This window comes from Neopelma chrysocephalum, unplaced genomic scaffold, assembly GCF_003984885.1.
Source record: "Neopelma chrysocephalum unplaced genomic scaffold, ASM398488v2 Primary Assembly neopelma1_75, whole genome shotgun sequence".
NCBI classification, from domain to species: domain Eukaryota; kingdom Metazoa; phylum Chordata; class Aves; order Passeriformes; family Pipridae; genus Neopelma; species Neopelma chrysocephalum.
In genome coordinates this window covers 1,390,195-1,407,386 of record NW_020897736.1, presented here as the reverse complement: position 1 = coordinate 1,407,386, position 17,192 = coordinate 1,390,195, and the positions used below count along the sequence as shown (strand labels likewise).

General features: G+C 37.7%; 1 protein-coding gene across 11 annotated transcripts in view; it reads left to right on the top strand.

Annotated features, from left to right (window-relative positions):
- TCF12 (transcription factor 12) overlaps positions 1–17,192 on the top strand; it is a 163,527-nt gene that overhangs the window by 7,701 nt on the left and 138,634 nt on the right. Inside the window, exon 1 of one of the 11 annotated variants that reach the window (XM_027688718.1) lies at positions 6,977–7,031. The exons of the other annotated variants lie outside the window; for them this stretch is intronic. The gene's annotated coding sequence lies outside the window, so the exon portion shown is untranslated. Of the gene's footprint in view, positions 1–6,976; positions 7,032–17,192 lie in introns of those variants that run through there. 11 annotated transcript variants of the gene reach the window in all.

Genomic DNA, 17,192 nt, shown 5'->3' with positions numbered 1-17,192 from the left:
TAAGGTTATTTTGTGTTAAATGCTACGAATCTGTAGGAATAAACATTAGGTCATGCAGCTGTGTGGCTTATTAATTATTTTCAATTTTTGAATATTTAGTTTGTCCTCTAGCTCCATTAAAGGTGAACCCGCAGACCTGGGAACCTGATATTTCATCTTGAGTCTGAGAGGTGCTCATTTCTGTCCTCTCCTGAAGAGCCTTGACAGCGTTGTAGAAGCCTTGTGCTGGAAAGCAGAGAGGTGTCCAGAGCTTCTTCACCTTCTAGTTGTTTGTAGGGGACACCCATGAATTACTCTTCAAATGAGCCAACTGCAAGTGAGGTCAAGATTTGAGTCTGGATCCCTCACCTGTTGCATTTAGAAACCTGAAGGGTGATACAGAATTAGTGAATATGTGACTCTGCAGCTGCCTGTTGGCAGCTCCTGTCTCACTGTTGCTGTTTCTTCCTCCTCCCTTTCCCTAGCCTTTGGAAAGATAATTTATCAGGCAGTTACTCCATGAACAGTCTTGAAAAGCATATATTCCTGTTTAATACAGCTTCCATGTTCCTGTTTAAGAAAGAGAAGGATAAAAAAATGTCGGTTAGAGAGAACTCATAACTCAGCCTTAAAATGCACAGTCTCTTGCAAAGTGTTTGTGGTCTTGTGGGTGTTGATGTTTCCTGTGATTAAAAAAAAAAAAAAAAGGAGGAGAACGGAAAAGTTACTAGAACAGCTCAGTGCTCTGAATCTGGTTTGGGGAGCAGATGAGTAGATGTTCATCCATTGTTTATTGCTGTTGACTGTGGCTTCTGACCAGGTAAACTGGTCAGAAATTCTTTTGCTGTTTTCCAAAGAGCTAATTAGAGAATTTTTAGTAGTGTTTGGCCTGTCTTCTGTTTAGAGGTACATTTGACACCGTTAGTAAGGGAAGCTGTGACTCTGGCTGTGTTGGTGTGCAGAAAAGTGTTCTTTCAAAAAGTTAATCCTGTATTTCCAGCTATGAGTTTTCCCAGGGTAAGAGCAGGGATGTGGTCACTGTGTTACAAGCACAGCGTCCAAACCCCAATCCCTGTATAAATGTTACTGTCTCAGGGCACAAGGAAGGTCCTTGCAATGTTATTTCTGGGTGGCTTCAGCAGATCTGGGATTGCAGTAGGGCCTTGTCCTTTCCTGATGTGGAGCTACCCAGGGTGGGCCACCTTCCACCAGGAGTTTCCACCCCAGCCAGTAGCTTTGTGATCTGCCACGTTTTTCTCATCTGCTGCAAGAGATGAAGAGTATCCAGAAGCTTTGGAGAGTGGTCTTAATGGCATGTGGGAAGGAATATGATGTGAAATTTTGTGTTTACCCAGAAAGCAGTGTTGATATAAATGTAAATATGACAACTACAGATTTGGGTAAAGTGGAGGAAGAGAAGTATAAATGAGATTCTTATGTATTTGTGTGTCCTTTAATGTCAGCTGAACTTGTACTCTGTCCCTGTAAAACTTCTATGTCTGCAGATTTGCTAAGGTTTCTTTTTTCTTTTTTTTTTTAATGGTCTGTTTTTTGGTCTTTAGCAAGGGAATGTCATGCTTGCCCAAGTTTCCCTTCTCCCCACTTCTTTCCAGCTGTCACACAGAGAGGATTTAACCCCTTAGTCATTTTGCTATCAGGTTGCTCTGACAGCTGTTTGTCTCAGGTAATTCTGCTTTATCCACAGTTGAGCCTAGAGATACTGGTGTATGAATTTTTGTTAGTGTGCTGTAGACTGTACTATAAACTTGGTAAACTGTGTTTTCTTGAGATTGCTAAAGGGATAGTGCAATTCTTCATGGTTGAACACTGTGTGTATTTATGAAGAGAAAGATGTTCAAGGCACTAATATAATACCATAGCTCTTAGTGAGATTGAAGTTTGGGGAGACTGTTTTTAAAATGGAAAGCTGTGCACAAACTGAAATAGTTTGCCAGACTTGTTGAGCTGAGTTCTCTTGACTGTGGAGTTTTTTGTTACTCTTAATGTTGATGGATTATGTTTTTGAGGAAATATCACTGAGCATTTTCAGAAGCTTTGTAAAATTTCTTAAATGACACATGGAGCCAGATGTGATCCATGTGATGTAATAAATAAGTCTCTAGTCTTAAATTTACTTAAAACCAAATATCAGTTTGCATACCTGAAAATTCAGTTTCAATAAATTACTTCATTAAATCAAGTATATTCTCTAAAAAGCTTTTTTTAGAGGCATTGTGTAGTTTAATGAGTTAGCACTACCCAGAAATGTATAGCAAAACTTGAGTGGTTTTGTGTTTTATCCTATGAGGAAGTCATTAAATTTAAATAGTGAATAAAGAAATAAGCAAAGCCAATCTTTTCTTCTGTATTTTTGAAGATTGTTGTTGAATATGCATAACTAGTTTTAAATAGTGTATTCACCCTAATCACTTTCAGTTACTAAACTTTGTAGGAAAAGGGGGGGAAAGTATTAGTTCAGTTCAAAATTATCATTCTAAGGACAGGAAATCTATTTTTAATATTATTTTCTTCCTGTCTTGAGTAGTAATGGCCACTCTTTAGTTTATGGGTTTTGTTTGCTTGATTTTTTTGTTTGTTTGGATTTTTTTTAAATTAATATGAAAGTTTAGAAGTCCCTAATTCTATTGTATACCTCAACCTGAGGATTTGGAGGTACTTGTGGACTTTTTAAATACTACCATCCATTATTTACTAGTGATTGTAGGGGCAAAGGTTTTTTTTTTTCCCCCTATTATGAGTTGAAGATGAGATAATGGTAATTTTTTTTTAATGTCTTAAATGAATGCCTTGTTTTTTCATTTGTAAAACAGAACTCTGTTTGTAAACACAACATTCAAAAACATAAAGGACGTACTTCTTTGGTGAAGATGTTAACTGAATACCAAGAATGACCAGAAAGAGCAGCTTTTGTTATATTGATAATATCTCACTGTTTTCAGAGGATAATCAGGCTAAAATGTACCCAATCAATCTTCAGGACTTTGTTAGATTCTTGTATGCTGGTGATGTGATTTACTGCTTTTTTTAAGGAGGGGTTGAAATTGCTTTAAAATGCATAAACTTCATGTTCTTACCAGTGTAATGCAGAAAAATCTTGCCTGATCACATCAGAATAATTGTTGCTGGTGTTTTACAGTGTGTGGAATGGGGGGTGAGAGAGGAGGAGGCTTGAGTGTGAGTGTTCCCAGCCCTGTTAGCAGGGTAATACTCTGGATGTTAGTGAAACCTTAGCATAAAACTAAGGAAGGCTAATCTTGGGCAGGGAAGTTGTACACTTCCATATTAGTGCTATGGAAATGCATTTAAAAGAAAGTTAAAAAGTGTACATTTCTGGTATTACAGTTTATTGCTGAGTAGGAAATAGATATTTTCTTATGTAGAGCTGACAATTTTCTGTTCCTTTTTTTCTGAAGCAATTTTTTTTTATTGCAGTGGACCTGATTTCTTGCTCCTGACCTTCTACAGAGATTGTCTATATTGTTTTTTATAAGCATGTGAAATATTTATGTTACTCTTTCAAGTCTGGCTTTTTTTTTTTTTTTGGGTAGCAGATTTTTTGGGTGTTTTTGTTCTGTGCCAGTTACAGTTGCAGAAATGGTGATCTCTGTGTCTTGATCAGGTTATCAGTTACATGGAGTCCTGGTAAGAAGCTGAACCACTTGCTTTCCCTGTTTTACTTTCCTTTGCATGAACAAAACTGTAGGAAACATTTTGTGTTTGCCTTGTCTCTGGAAGAGCTCTTTGCTGTTGCTGAAGTGGTGGTAACACAGTGAAACTTGAGTTAGGCTGGGTTGGAGTTTTATGTTGTTTTATGGGTTCTGAGCCTGGATTTGTGAAAATTACATTTTAGGTGGTGTATTTTTTCCTCCTTTTTAAATACAAACATGAATAGGCAGACATAGTTGTTAGAAAAGCATACCTAGTTAAACAAAAAACAAATTTGGTTTTTTCTAGTTGTGTACAGTTTGCAGGTGAAATACAAATGAAGATCAGACTGTGAATGTGCATGTTTTGTGTGTTAAATTAAATTGAATTTAAAACACAGTTTACCCTTAATTCAGTATAAAGAAGAATTTGGTCTGTAGCATTACTTGGTATGTGTATTTATTTTGTTTAGAGTATGTCCAAAATATGTTACTGCTTTTAGTATGTATGTCATTGTCTTTGGAAGAGTGAATCAATTTTTAGTCCTCCTGTCTTCTTCCATGCTCAGGTTTTACAGACAAAATCTTTAGTGTATTGAGTGGTTGTATTTCTTCCCTAAAATAAAAGCTGAATGCACATTGGTGGTTTTTGTATTAACTGCATTTTTAACATCTATCTAAAAGTCCAAAATAAACTGGTTTTTCACTTGAATGAGGCAATAGGAAGGGAGCCAGACAGAAGACTTAGTGAAACACAAAGCTCACTGAGTGTGATTCATACCTATTGGCATATAATGTGTGAGAAAAAAATATGAAGAGTCTAATTTGAAATAACATTGATTTGCAAACTTGCTTTCTCTAGTTCTGTTGGAAAATATGTTTGAAGCCTAAAATATGTAGATAAATCCATGATAAAGTCATTGAGTGTCACACTTGGCAGGCTGCAGGGATGTCTTGTAACCAAGCATCTCTTCAGTTTTCCATTGTGTTGCATTAGTGTTGGTAGGAGAACACACCTCTAGAAATTCTGAAGTATTTTTAGTCTTCTGTAGGAGAATGGAATTCACTGTTTGTGTTTTTATTTTTTTGTTTACTTGAATGCAAGATACTATTGTCTTGGTGTTACCCCAAGAGCTATTGTGGCCTCTCCATGAAATGATTAAAGCAGACAGCTTTGCTTGTAGGACAAACATTTCTCGTATCGTGATGTTTCCACCATTTTCAATGCGACACCTTATCCCGTTCCAGTTTTTTTCTGCAGCATCTTCATGAGTCATAATCCTTGCAAAAGAACACAGCTTAAAATAATCACTGATTGTTTCTTTGCAATTCTATTCACTGCCCATCGCAAATAAATAAGAGCAGGAACTACAATATCATTTAATCCTTTACTGTTTGCTTTTGACGTGCAAAACACTCTCTTGTAATAGAGAAGTAATCCATAAGGAGGGGAGCTGCTCTTTCATCTTCTGGAATGCTAAATGAAGGCCAGGCTTTTATGAAGAGATGGTGATTTAATGAAGATGACCGAGTTTTGGAGTAATGAAAAGCTTTTTACTAGTGCAGAGCTCAAATGGCTGTGTTGTGTAGGGTGTCTCTGCAAGGCTGGTGCTCGTGGTGCTGAGATGTGAAGAGACTGAATGGAATGGGAATGCAAACATTTTTCCCTTAGTTGGATTTTAGAAAACAAATGCACATTTCTGCCACTTTGTGTATGAATGCATGGAGTGTCTCTCATGTCTTCTCTCCTCTGTGTAATACTTTTGTTTTGGTAACCTTGAAAATATCTCTGATATCATATTCCCTTGCCAGAGGACAGTAGTAAGCACACAGAAAAAAACGGAGCATGAACTTTGTCAATGCCACTTATGACAGGAATCTCTGAATTAGATATTTTTCTTGCAAGCACTTCTAAGATTTTGAATTTTAAAAACTCCTGAACTAAAAAAAAAAAAAGACCAAAACCCCCAAAACACCAAAACAACAACAAAAAACCCCCAAACCAAAACAACACCACAAAAAAAACCAACCAAAAAGAAACCAATACAAAAGACCTCCCAAAAAACCCAAATCCCATTAAAAACACAAAGGAACCAAAGCCCCTATATTTTTTCCTCTTTCAGTTGTTCATTTTATTAGTTGATTTGGAAGATTTTTTAACAGTCTGTAATATTACTACTTGCAAAGCAAGTCAGGTAGTGCCTGACACTTCAAAAGGAAGCAGAGAGTGGTTTTAAAGGATGGGAGACCACATCTTCTCCAGCCCAATCCTACAGGCCTTCATGAATCAGGGAAAGAGCCTTTTGTTTTTCCCTCTTTCTAAATCACCCCTTTAAAGTGGGAAGTCGTCAACTTCTATAAAAGTTAATATCTTTTTTCTTCCACTAAGATTTTAAAGAAGGTTGTGATTCTTTATAAAAAGGCTCTAATCCTCTGTTGGTGTTTGGTATATAAGGGCTGTACAGTTCAATCAGAAGTAATCTTCAGAGTTGCTAAATGATTTTAAGGTTGTCAGAGATGTAGAGAAAGCAACCACATTGTTATGTTTTTCATATATCTGATCATCTGGGGTGAATGAACTCAGGTAACTTCAATTTCTTTTTTCTGCTGTCTGATGGCTTGAGTTACTGGCTGGTCCCTTTGTAGCAGTACACAAACTCTTCCAAGTGCAAGAGTGATATGTGTGGCAAGGATGCTTAGAACTCAACGTGTTAGGTGGTTAAATTTCAAGACATCAAGGGTGTGTGTTTGTGAATACACTTCTGTGTAGAAGAAGAAGCATTCTAAGATCTTGCTTGTTTGGAGAGCGATGTAGCAAAACCAGAGGTTTTTAGTTATGCATGTCTGTCTGTTATATTCACTAAACCCATTTTATTTTCAAGATACTTGTTGAATAATGGCTTCAATAATTTGCTTATTCACTGTGTACTAACATTTTACTTTTCCTTTTCCCCTATCCTGTTAGGTAAATGCCTGCATCTAGGAGATGGTGTGTAATGCAATTTATACTCCATGCCAATGATTATATTCCTTTTGACCTTTGAATAGTCTATATTTGTTTTATAAGGTGAGTGGTATTTTTTCTCCTAGATGCAGCTGTTTATAGGCAGGTAATCTTAGTGCTCTGTGGACTATCATAAAAAACCCCCTGTCTTGTACCTTTATTTCTGCAAGTGCTAAGTGGCATCTGTGTGACAATGCTCTTGTGCTGCAGTGAGGAATCAGCCTGAGTTTGGCCATCTCTCCTGGCTGTGTCATAGGTTGTCTCCGAACTGGATCCTGGAGAACATGCTGTTGCCATAGCAATGGAAGTCCTTTTGAAGGCAGGATTCTTGGCAGAGCTGTTGCATCTCCTGAAGTGCTGGTGCATTGATCTGCAAGTACCTTGTCAGTATTAGCACAGAGCCGGAGCAAAAAGGGCGGGAAGCAGAGATTTCCTTGAAATGCATTATTTTCTTTTTTGGTCAGTTGAACCCCCTGTTCATAAAGCTACAGCTTTTTAAAATCTTACTCTGTGAACTTTTTTTTTATGTTTGACATACTTGGCTTGAATGCACATAAGGGTTGTGTGCTTGTAACAGCTAACTAGTGTTTACTGCAAAAGTATCACTGTATGGCTTTCTGAGTTTCCCAAAGTACTTGTCCCTTTTAGTACCTGGAAAAAGTATTTTGAGAGGATTTCCTTCATGATTTTGGTTAGTGCAAAAAAGTTGTGGAAATACGCTGCTTCATTCATTATCCTTTTCTACTTCATGTTTTCCTTTCGTCTAAGTGAAATGGTTGCCTTGCCATCATATTATTTATATTGCACAACCCTAAATGTGACACTAATGGGGGAGAATCACTTGTGGAGATGTAAAGTTCTGTATTTATTTGGAAAATATCCCTTACATAGGATCCCCTTTTCAGCAAACTCAGCTAGATCTTTGTGTATAAATACTTCCTGTAACTGTAGTTACCAAATGCTAATTGTTATCCAATTAAGAAAAGGCTATGAATTTCTTGTGTCCCATCAGATAATATAGTTTTAGGGTTTTTTGTAAGTGAGGTTTTTTTTCTTCCTGAGGTTGAAGTGTGGGAAATCAGAGGCAACTTCTAGAGCACAGATACTCCAGACAGCAGTAATGTCCATTTCTACATGTGCCATGAGGACAGACTTGATTAATTCTTTGCTTATTTAAAAAGATCAAACAATTTTGAAGCTGAAGAATACAAAGAAAAAGTGAAGACTTTTCTAAGTCAGGAGTCAATGTGATTAACACTGTGCAACATATTCTTTCATGTGGACTGGGATTTCCATGTTTAACTGTTCTTTTTTTTACTGAAAGAGGCCTCTAGATGAAAAAAATTCCGAGGTTACCCATGTAGCTTGTTCTATCCTTTGCAGCTTTTTATGTAACATAGTCTTTAGTATCTCTGAAATAGGAGATACAAATGAGAATTAAGCAAACATTTCATTCTTCTTTTTTCTCCTTCCAAGTGAAATTAAGAAAGAATGAAATAATTAATACTTTATTTGTACTTGAAAAGAACTTCCTGCCTGCTGGAGCAGATGTGTGCACGTGCCATACCAGTGATCCTGAGCTGGGGTTTTGTTTGTCAGTCCCTGCCTGCCCTTGCCCCCTTCCCAGAGCAGGGAAGCAGCACAGCTCCAGGTTGCCTTGGCCTGGGGCAGCATTGCTGAGCTGCTGCTCTGGGCAGTTCACATGGGACCTGTTCCTCACAGTGCTCCAGGGGTTGGCCCAACCTGGGCAGACAAGCTGGGCTGTGAGTGGCCTTGGCACAGTGACCAGCTCCTGCACCAGGGAGAGGGCAGCACTGACTGCAGGGAGAGTGTGAACCAAGGCAGTTACACTCTGCAAGGTGGCTGCTGCTGTTGTTTTCCCCTTTGAAGCAGATTTAATGCTGCATCAGCAGCTCTGCAGCTCTCCTTGGGAATGGACACAGCACTAATAACCCAAGTACCCTCAAACTGTTGTGCCACTTGGGCACATTTGGGGGAAAAAAGGCCTTTCCCAGTTCCAGCAAATGTTCTGTTTCTGTGTCCTGTGTGCCTTTGAGTCAGTACCAGTTGGGTAGGCCCTGCTTTTGGGGTTGTGGCAGTGGGGTCACTGGCATGCACTGGGGTAAGCTCACTGTGTTCTGAATATGTAAGTGTGTATTAATACTGGCCTGATTTCATCAGGCTTAGTAAAAGTAGCATTTGAAATGAGTTTAGTAGGAGAAGTTAGGTATTTATCTTTTTAAATTCTGATTCTGAAGTAATTTTATATTTGCACGACTAATTCTTAAATAAAAGGTGCAGATCATGTAATTCATGTAACAGATTTCTGTATTGGGATATTACTATTGGGATTATACTTTTCAATATTCTCTGGTTTTGTCATCTGTAGTACTGGATCTGTTCAATTACAGAGACATGGAATAGTGAATTATGAACAAATACAAAATTCTCAAAATGTGATTTTTTTAAAAAATCAGAATGACTTTATTGAATTAATATCTAAAAATTCACTAGGAATAGCAAAGTCCTAGGAAATACTATTATTCACTTGCTACTTAGTGCTGTTGTTTTTGTAAATAAGTTAAAGCAGGCATTATCTCCATCAAAAACTTTTGCCAAGGTTGTATTATTGCATAGTGAAGAGAAGATATTCTTGAGTTTTAAGGGACATAGCAGAGGCAAAATTTCTGTTCCTATCTTGCTGCATAGTTGAGGAAGTGCCTTTCTCTTTTCCTTTTTTCTGGTTCCCTCAGCTGTAAAATCAGTGTTCACACTGTAGAAGAGACAAGAAGTGTTTTTGAACTTCCTCAGTTTGTGGAAATGGAAGTCTTGGAATGGGTTAATAGGAATAACCTCATATGACCTAAGCAGAGTTAAATTAGCTTGCACATATTTTCAGTGTCAATACCACTCCCTGCTTTTATGTGTAGTTTTGATGTTTCTGCTTGTTTAATTCACTCTTCTACTTACGTGGTTGGAGTTATGGGGTTTTTCTTTTTCAATTTGGTTCTTGCTGTATCTACTATACAGCTTTTTAAATGTAAACTCTGTTATTTAAAAATGTGGAAATGCAAATTTCATTCTGGGGCTCATAGCAGCATTCTAGAAGCTGTTTGAGCACACCTTCACAGATTACATATGCTTCTCATTTCCGTAAATTTAATTTGAGTCTTGTCCAAATAAGAAAACACAGATAAATACATTTGCCTAAATTTCTTCAAGGAAGAAAATTTCTAGTCTAAAAAGGTTTCCTGATACATAAACAGAAAACAGCCCTGTCTATAGCTATCCTTTGTATTTAATGGATTAAATTCACTGTGACAGCTGGATATATGTACCAGTGTCTAGCCTATGGCCATGATCTAATAATCATGGATATGGTAACAAGTCGTCTAAAAAGATTCAGTAATCAAGTGGTTTTTTTGACAAAACCTACTGTGACTGAAACAAGAGCTGAGGCTGTGTTAAATGTGACTGCATTTGCTACTGTGCCTGTGTTCTGAGTACTTACAAAATACCCTTTGGGATGTTGTAGACAGAACCTCCACTTTAACAGCAGTGGAAAAGCTAATTGTGCTACAACAGTGTGGGTTTTAAAGTTATGAAACAAATTTGATTTAACCTAATGCTCGTGAAGAAGTTAGTTTCAAAACATTAATTTCTCCTTCCCCTGAAGTGCTTTTTAACTTGTTTGTTTCTTCTGTCATAAACCCAGTTGTTTAGCATTAAATGAAGCCTTTTGTGAAACAGATGATTCTTATAATTTTGGGATGGAAGTTTAAGAAATCCTGATGAGTAAATACGTGTCAAAGGGGAAGACTTCAAGCACTGCAGATATTTTGAAAACAAATCCTTCACATCTGAGCAGTGTGCTTTGGTCTCCATTGGTTTGATTAGTGAAACCTGCATTGGAGGTAAATCCCCTTTAAGAGAAGAGCAGGGCCTTGGCCCTCGAACAACCCTTTGGAACACCAAATTCAACAAATGTATTTTGCCAAACTAACTTGCTATGACTCTTGTTTTATATTTGTTCTAGGTTTTTTTTGGGTGGGGAAAAGAAGCTGCTTTAGATTCTAGAAACCTCAGGAAAAACAACCAGGTTGGGATGAAAACAAGTGTTACAAACATTGTAGCTTTGTTCTCTCTTCTTTTACTTTAAATGGAATTTCTGATATAGCCAGTGGGAACAATGTTTTAGAAAACACTGAAAAGGGGGAGAGTGTGAATCAATGTAAGGAATTAAACATTCCTTCAGGAAGGTGAACTAACTGTTGACCCCAATTTATAGATTACATTTCAGCAGCTTCTGAATGTGATACTTGTTGTGAGGCTTTTTTTTTATTATTCATGTCAAGTTTCACGTCTTTTTGCAGTTCAAGTGATTTGAGGTACTTATTTTTAAACTTCACAGCAGCTTTTATGAGAAGTAGGATATTTATACTGAAGCAAGTGTTTGGGGTGACACAGAAAGCTGGGGAAATCGGAGGCAGAGGTGTCTTCCAGTGGATCCCGTAAGATTGATCCAGTAGAAACTGTTAGTGTGGGAAGACTGTTTGCTTTTTCCATGTGCCTGATGCACAAGAAACTTTGGAAATTCTTATCTCTTTATTTGTTGTTAATGTGCATTTGATCCTTCACTGTTTTATTAGTGTAGATAGGTGCCTTCTCCAGCTTGTTCTCGAAGAGTATTTGTCTGAGTTAAGTGGGAACAAAACAGAATGTGAAGGCAACTTTCATGTCTGTTTTGGCATGATTGTGTTATCCAAAAACTCAGAACAAATCTGAAGAGCATCAGCATTTAGAGAGAATACTGTTCAGCTTTGAAGCTGGGAAATCCAGAGCTGTACCTCTGTGCTCTTGGTGTTCTCCATGCAGATGGCCACAGCCCTTCTTATGTGCTTACTGTCCACTACCAGCTCTTTGTTACTGGTTTTGGGAGTTGAGAGTGTCTTTCTTCTGGCCTTGCTGTGAGTTCTCCTTAATTTCTGAATTAATTGTTTTCTAAAACAAACTTATTTTTTATTTGGAATTAAAAACTAAAGGTGAGGTGTTAAAGTATTATTGTGTTTTGTAGCAGCTTGTTAGTTACGCTGCTTCTAATAGTGAATATTAATGTCATAAATAAAACTTTCCTAACCTAAGTGCCACTGGGTAGCAAGGAAAACAGTAAAATTAACTTGTTTTGCTTGGGGTAGGTTTGAATTTGGATGTTCACTGAAGTTTATTAATGTTTTAATTTTATTTGGCCATTTGCATAGTCCTAGGCTTGCTTTCATCCATGTGGTTAATATAATTAACTGCTTCTAGGTGCATGTGATTGCTCCAGGCATTTGTACAGTCTGAGCCAGAGGAATGCCAATCCTGAACACTGTATTCTGTTTTGTGTTTTTACTTAATCTTTCTAACCTGTCTTGATGGACAAAAGGTCCAGGGACAATTCAGTAACTTTCTCTTTCATTGCTGTTCCTGGTGGTGTGATTTTTTTTTTTTTTGGGGGGGTAGAGGTGTCTTGTACAAGAAAAGAAAGTGTGGATATAAATATTAAGAACAGTGGTTGTTCTGAAATACACTTTGATTCCCTTTTACTGCAGGGATGTCCTTCCAGGATGCCTCAAGATTGTCATAATCATCTTTGAGTTTCAAATATTTTTCTTTTAAAAAATCACTTGTCATTAAGTTTTTTCTCACACACGTATTTCTGGAAATGTACAACTGAAAATGTAAGTGGGAGGCACAGCAGTGTCTGCAATCACCCCTGAACCAGTGACAGATTTAGTGTTTTAAGACTTTGCATTCCCATGGGGCTAGGAATAGGCTTTGGAGTATGTTTTTAGCCTGCTTTTTCCTCTGAAGCCTCATGACAGATTAACTTTAAAAGCAGACAGATTTAAAAAAAAAAAAGACAATTTTTTGTTTCCAGTCTGTTTGGATCTTTGAAATGTACAATATATAGAACTAATTTGCATGTATCCAGAATTATATTAGTGAGAATTATATTATTTCTTTGTAGGAAGCTTGTTGAACTTACTCAGATAAAATTTAGGAAGACAAGGAATGACTTAATTTCTCAGAAGTCTGATAAACTTAATGTGAAGCTCACACGTGAAATTCCATGTTGTGTTCTGTGGCAGTTGTAGAAATGAACAAACTGGAAGTGAAAAAGCACTAGAACCATCTGGTGTCCCACTTCTGTCAGCACTGGAATACCTGGCTATCTTTCTGAATTCTTTATTCTTGATTATTTCTTTCTCTGACCTTACTATTTCCTTTGTTAGTATTCCTAGATTTTAGATAACTTAATTTATCTCAGTTTGGTAAAATATGGAGCTTTAGATCAGTGAACATATCGGTGATATTTTCTATATGGCTAAAAGTCAAGCAGTTGCTTTTTGGGGGGGGTTCATTTGAACCCTGTAGAGATTGCAGAGGAAATGTTGATATTGTAAAGTTCCTACAAGACTAAGTATTCTATACTTATATGATACACTTCAAGTAGTTGTATTACCTTTATTAGGACAGGATTTTGCTATTGAAATTTAGTTTGGATGCTGACTTAATCCCATCCTGTGTCTGTATTGAAGCCACTTGCATGCTGGTGGTTTTTACTCTTCTCTTTGTACACCTTGTAGATAAATTCACACGGTCTCAGACATTTTGGGACTATTGTTGTGAATTCTAGTTATCTCTTTTTCCTCGAGGACTTCTGTACAGGGTGTCAGTGAACAGAAGTTATTGGCATAATGGCTCCAATTGTGCAAATAAATCTTCTGTCGCTGTCCCACAGTGAACAAGCCTCTGCTGAAGTGGCCTGTCTGGTTTTCTTCCTGCCTGTGAGTGATAGGAGTCAGGCTGGCCGGGAGCCATGTGAGCACAGCGCTGCACATGTGCTGGGCTTTGCTTGTGGGTTATGTTCTGCAGTGAACAAACTCTTTCTGCACTTGCTGCCAGCCTGGGTTGGAGAGCAGAAAGAGGCTGTTAGGGTTTGTCTGTTTGGAGGGAAGGAGTTCAGCCAGAATGGTGAGCTTTTTTGGGGTGTGGATATTTAGTTTCAGAAACTGTATCTGCCTGTCCGTAACTCTGTGTAATGGCTCAGGGCAACGCCAGGTACTTGGAAATTGTTTCTGGCCTTTTGTGTTTGTTCACTAGTATCCACTCTTTTACAAGATTATTTGTAGGGAAGTAGGAGTCCAAAAGAGCTGTGCTTTCATAACCTGTAGGTTGCTCTGTTGCTTTTTGGACACTGATACTGGAAGTGCCTTGCAGATACCTGTGTGTGCAGAGAGAGCTGGCTCTGGTCTCCAAGCAGACTCTTTTCAATATGCCTCTATCTTACTACTTCAAGTTGGAGCTCTGTTTTAATATGACTGTTCAAGTGTTTCTGTGCTGGATATAACACATTTTGGCCTTTTTGTATTTTAGTCTTTCTGATTTGACAAATTTTCAAACTTTGGGGATTTTGATGACTTCTCTTAGGACTTTCCTCTAGTTCTCCTTAGCATCAGAGTCAGGGCAAGTAGCCCTAGGAAGGGTTATGTGCTCATTTGTTACAAATAAAATTTGATAATATCACGTCCCTAAAATTATTTCCTGTAATATGTGTCTGGAGTTGGGAATGGAAAACTTTAAAAGTGAATGTCATGGTAACATAGGGTGCAGTGCAGTGAAGGAAGTGCCTTGGTAAGCACAGATATTGAGCAGTAGAAGGCTGAATGTGTCTGCATTTCTGTGAATGTGGCTTCCCTTTCATGTTTCAGTGCTGACTGTGGAGGTATTTCCGGGTAGTAAGTTGCTGCAAATTATTTAAAAGCAACAGTGACAACCCCCCCTTTTTTTTTCTTGCACAGCTCCTGAATCAGCTGGATGTATCTGGGTGGCTGTAGTTAAATCTGTACACTTTAGGAGTGGCAAGTTGATTAAGAAGTTTGTCCTTTGTTTTTGTATTGTGGCTTGGGACCAAGTTGCTAATGTTTGAGAAAAAAAAACCTCTCAGAAAGGAGCTCTACTTACAACTCTGCTTTTATTATGAGGATTATTAGAAATAGACACCTGACTGTAGGCTTATAATCTGCTCAAAGGCTTGCATGTATTTTGAATTAATATGTTTTTTGCAGAATTGACTTTTCCTTTTAATTTAACAAACAGAAAAAAACCTTTTAGGTAGTTCAGTTAACAGAAGGGATTTTTAAAAAAAATTATTTTTAGTAAATGATGGCAAGAATGGGTGACTGGCTTGTGTAAGAGTATCCTTATTTTAGTTCTTCCTCCTCGGCACACTCTATGCATTGTGCATGCACAATGAGCTCCTGGTACCTCGTAGAAATAAAATGGAATTTATCTGTATATCTGTGGTTTGAGATGTCATTTAGAGAAATGAACACCTCGACCGGTGGTGACTTCACTGATATTTTGATTGGGCAGGCAACCAGGTGTGAAGTTAAAGGATGTCAGCTTTTATGTTATATACTTTAATTTCCCCCCCCTAATCCTGGGAGTGATTCATACTGGCATACAGTATAGGAACAAAGTATTTATTGAATGCTGAAGTACCGCTGTACAATTATTTTAATGTGAATTTAGTTACTGAATTTAGCTAAGAGAGAGAAGGTAAGTAAGTAGGATGTTGGTAGAACAGCCTTTATGCTGTTAATCATTGCAGTTGACAAATCTGTTCTGGCAAATTTGTGTCATTACTAGTCTAGATTATTTTCTGTAGGACTGCTTTCTGAAGGGATACAGATGATGATATAAGAATAGCTGTGTATGTGTGTGGTAGACATGGGGTTAAGCATGCTCAGGACTGCAAAGGTGAGGAAACAACCCCAAATTTGCCTGGTGCTGTTGGAGTCACTGTAGTGCTTATTCCTCTGTGCTGGTGAGGGCACTTGTGATTGGAGTGCAGGGGTGGTGGGTTTTGATATTCCCTCTCATTACTTAATGAATTAATGGTTACAGTTCTTGATATTTTAGTCTGCCTGTTTGCTTTTCTTGTAAAAGATCATAATATCCCTTTTTCTTTGCATTGGAGAAATAAACTGTTTTGTACTCAGTTAAATGTACATGTATTTTTCCTGATTTCTTTAAGGGTGTTTGGCATGTGGCTTAAATTTTCCAGCCATGTGCTGTTACATTGTAAATATGCTGTCATTCTGAGAAGTGAGGTTTGCAGTAAGGAATAATATTCTTTACTAGATAAACTCTGTATTATCTGCCTTATAACTCTTACATGGATCATAGAAACTAGAACACTACTACTCTCCAACTAGTCACTGGAACATGGCTGCTTTATAATCGGTGTAAAACGTTCAACTGCATCAAAAATACCCCATTCTGTTGGTGTTTTAGGTACTAAGCTTTGTCACAATACCTTCATTATGAGCTTAGGTTGGTCTTCCGGCTCGTATGGAGTCATCAGGCTTTACATTTCATTTATAGAAAATGCTTATGAGCACCTTTTAATGTACTGTAATCTTATTAAGCCAAGTTGCTGATGTTTTGCCTTAGGTTTGTGCTTTGTATCCCTTCATGCTGAAGGATATGCTTGATCATAAATATAGCCCTGACTATTCCTGATTTAGGAAAATAAAAAAAAAAAGATAGATTTATAAGCACTTTGAATTTATACTGGTATTACACTTGTCTGTGTTCAAAAAACTAACTTTCTGCTTTGTTTTTACAGTTCTTTAGTGTCTGACACTAAGTTCTATTTACTTCTGAATTAAATCTTTTGGGGAATGTTTAATTTTCATCTAAAAATGTTTTAAGTGTGGTATCAATGTGTGTTCTACAGAGGTGCAAACCAAGGGGTTTAGTGATTTCCATTAGAATGCTTTTCACTTAAATCTGTGAGACTTTTCCGGGAATCCTTAACAGCTCTTGACATGGGTAGCTCAAGGCGTGGCTGGAGCCAGCGTGTGCAGTCTCAAGGGAGCAGACCCAAGTTCCAGTCCCAGACTGCTCGCTCCAGGAGGCAGTTTGCTCACATCCTCAGGGGAATGCTGACCTTGTCTTCCTCAAAAAAAGTGGCACCTGCTGGCTAACCAGGAGGGGCTTTCAGGGAATTTGGAAGAGGGTGCTTTGGTCTTGGTAGGCTGCGATAAAAAACTTGGGTGAGGGCTAAAGAAGCACTTGGCTCAAGGAACGGATGGATGGAAAACAAAGAGAAATTAAGATTCTTGGCAGATAAGCGGTGTTTTGAGTCATATCTGATGCTCTTTATTCAGCTTTGTGCACTCAGAATATGATTTTCCTTGGTGTTCCCTGTTTCTCATTTCTTTGGATTGTGCTGCAAAACATTTGAACCGCTTGTGTGCAGAAGTAGTGCCTCAAATAGGTGGTGTTAATTAAAATGAAACAATGTTTACTTGATGATTTTGAAATAATTAGGTTCTTATAGAGTAGCCTAATGCAGAAGAAAATCATCGATTCTCCAAGGTCTTAATTTTTAGTTTAGTAGAATAAAAATGGAGCAAGGAGAAACTCTGTTTTCTCTTTGCAAGGTCACTACGTAAAATGCTATTCACAGCTTTTTATTTCATTTTGTAGTT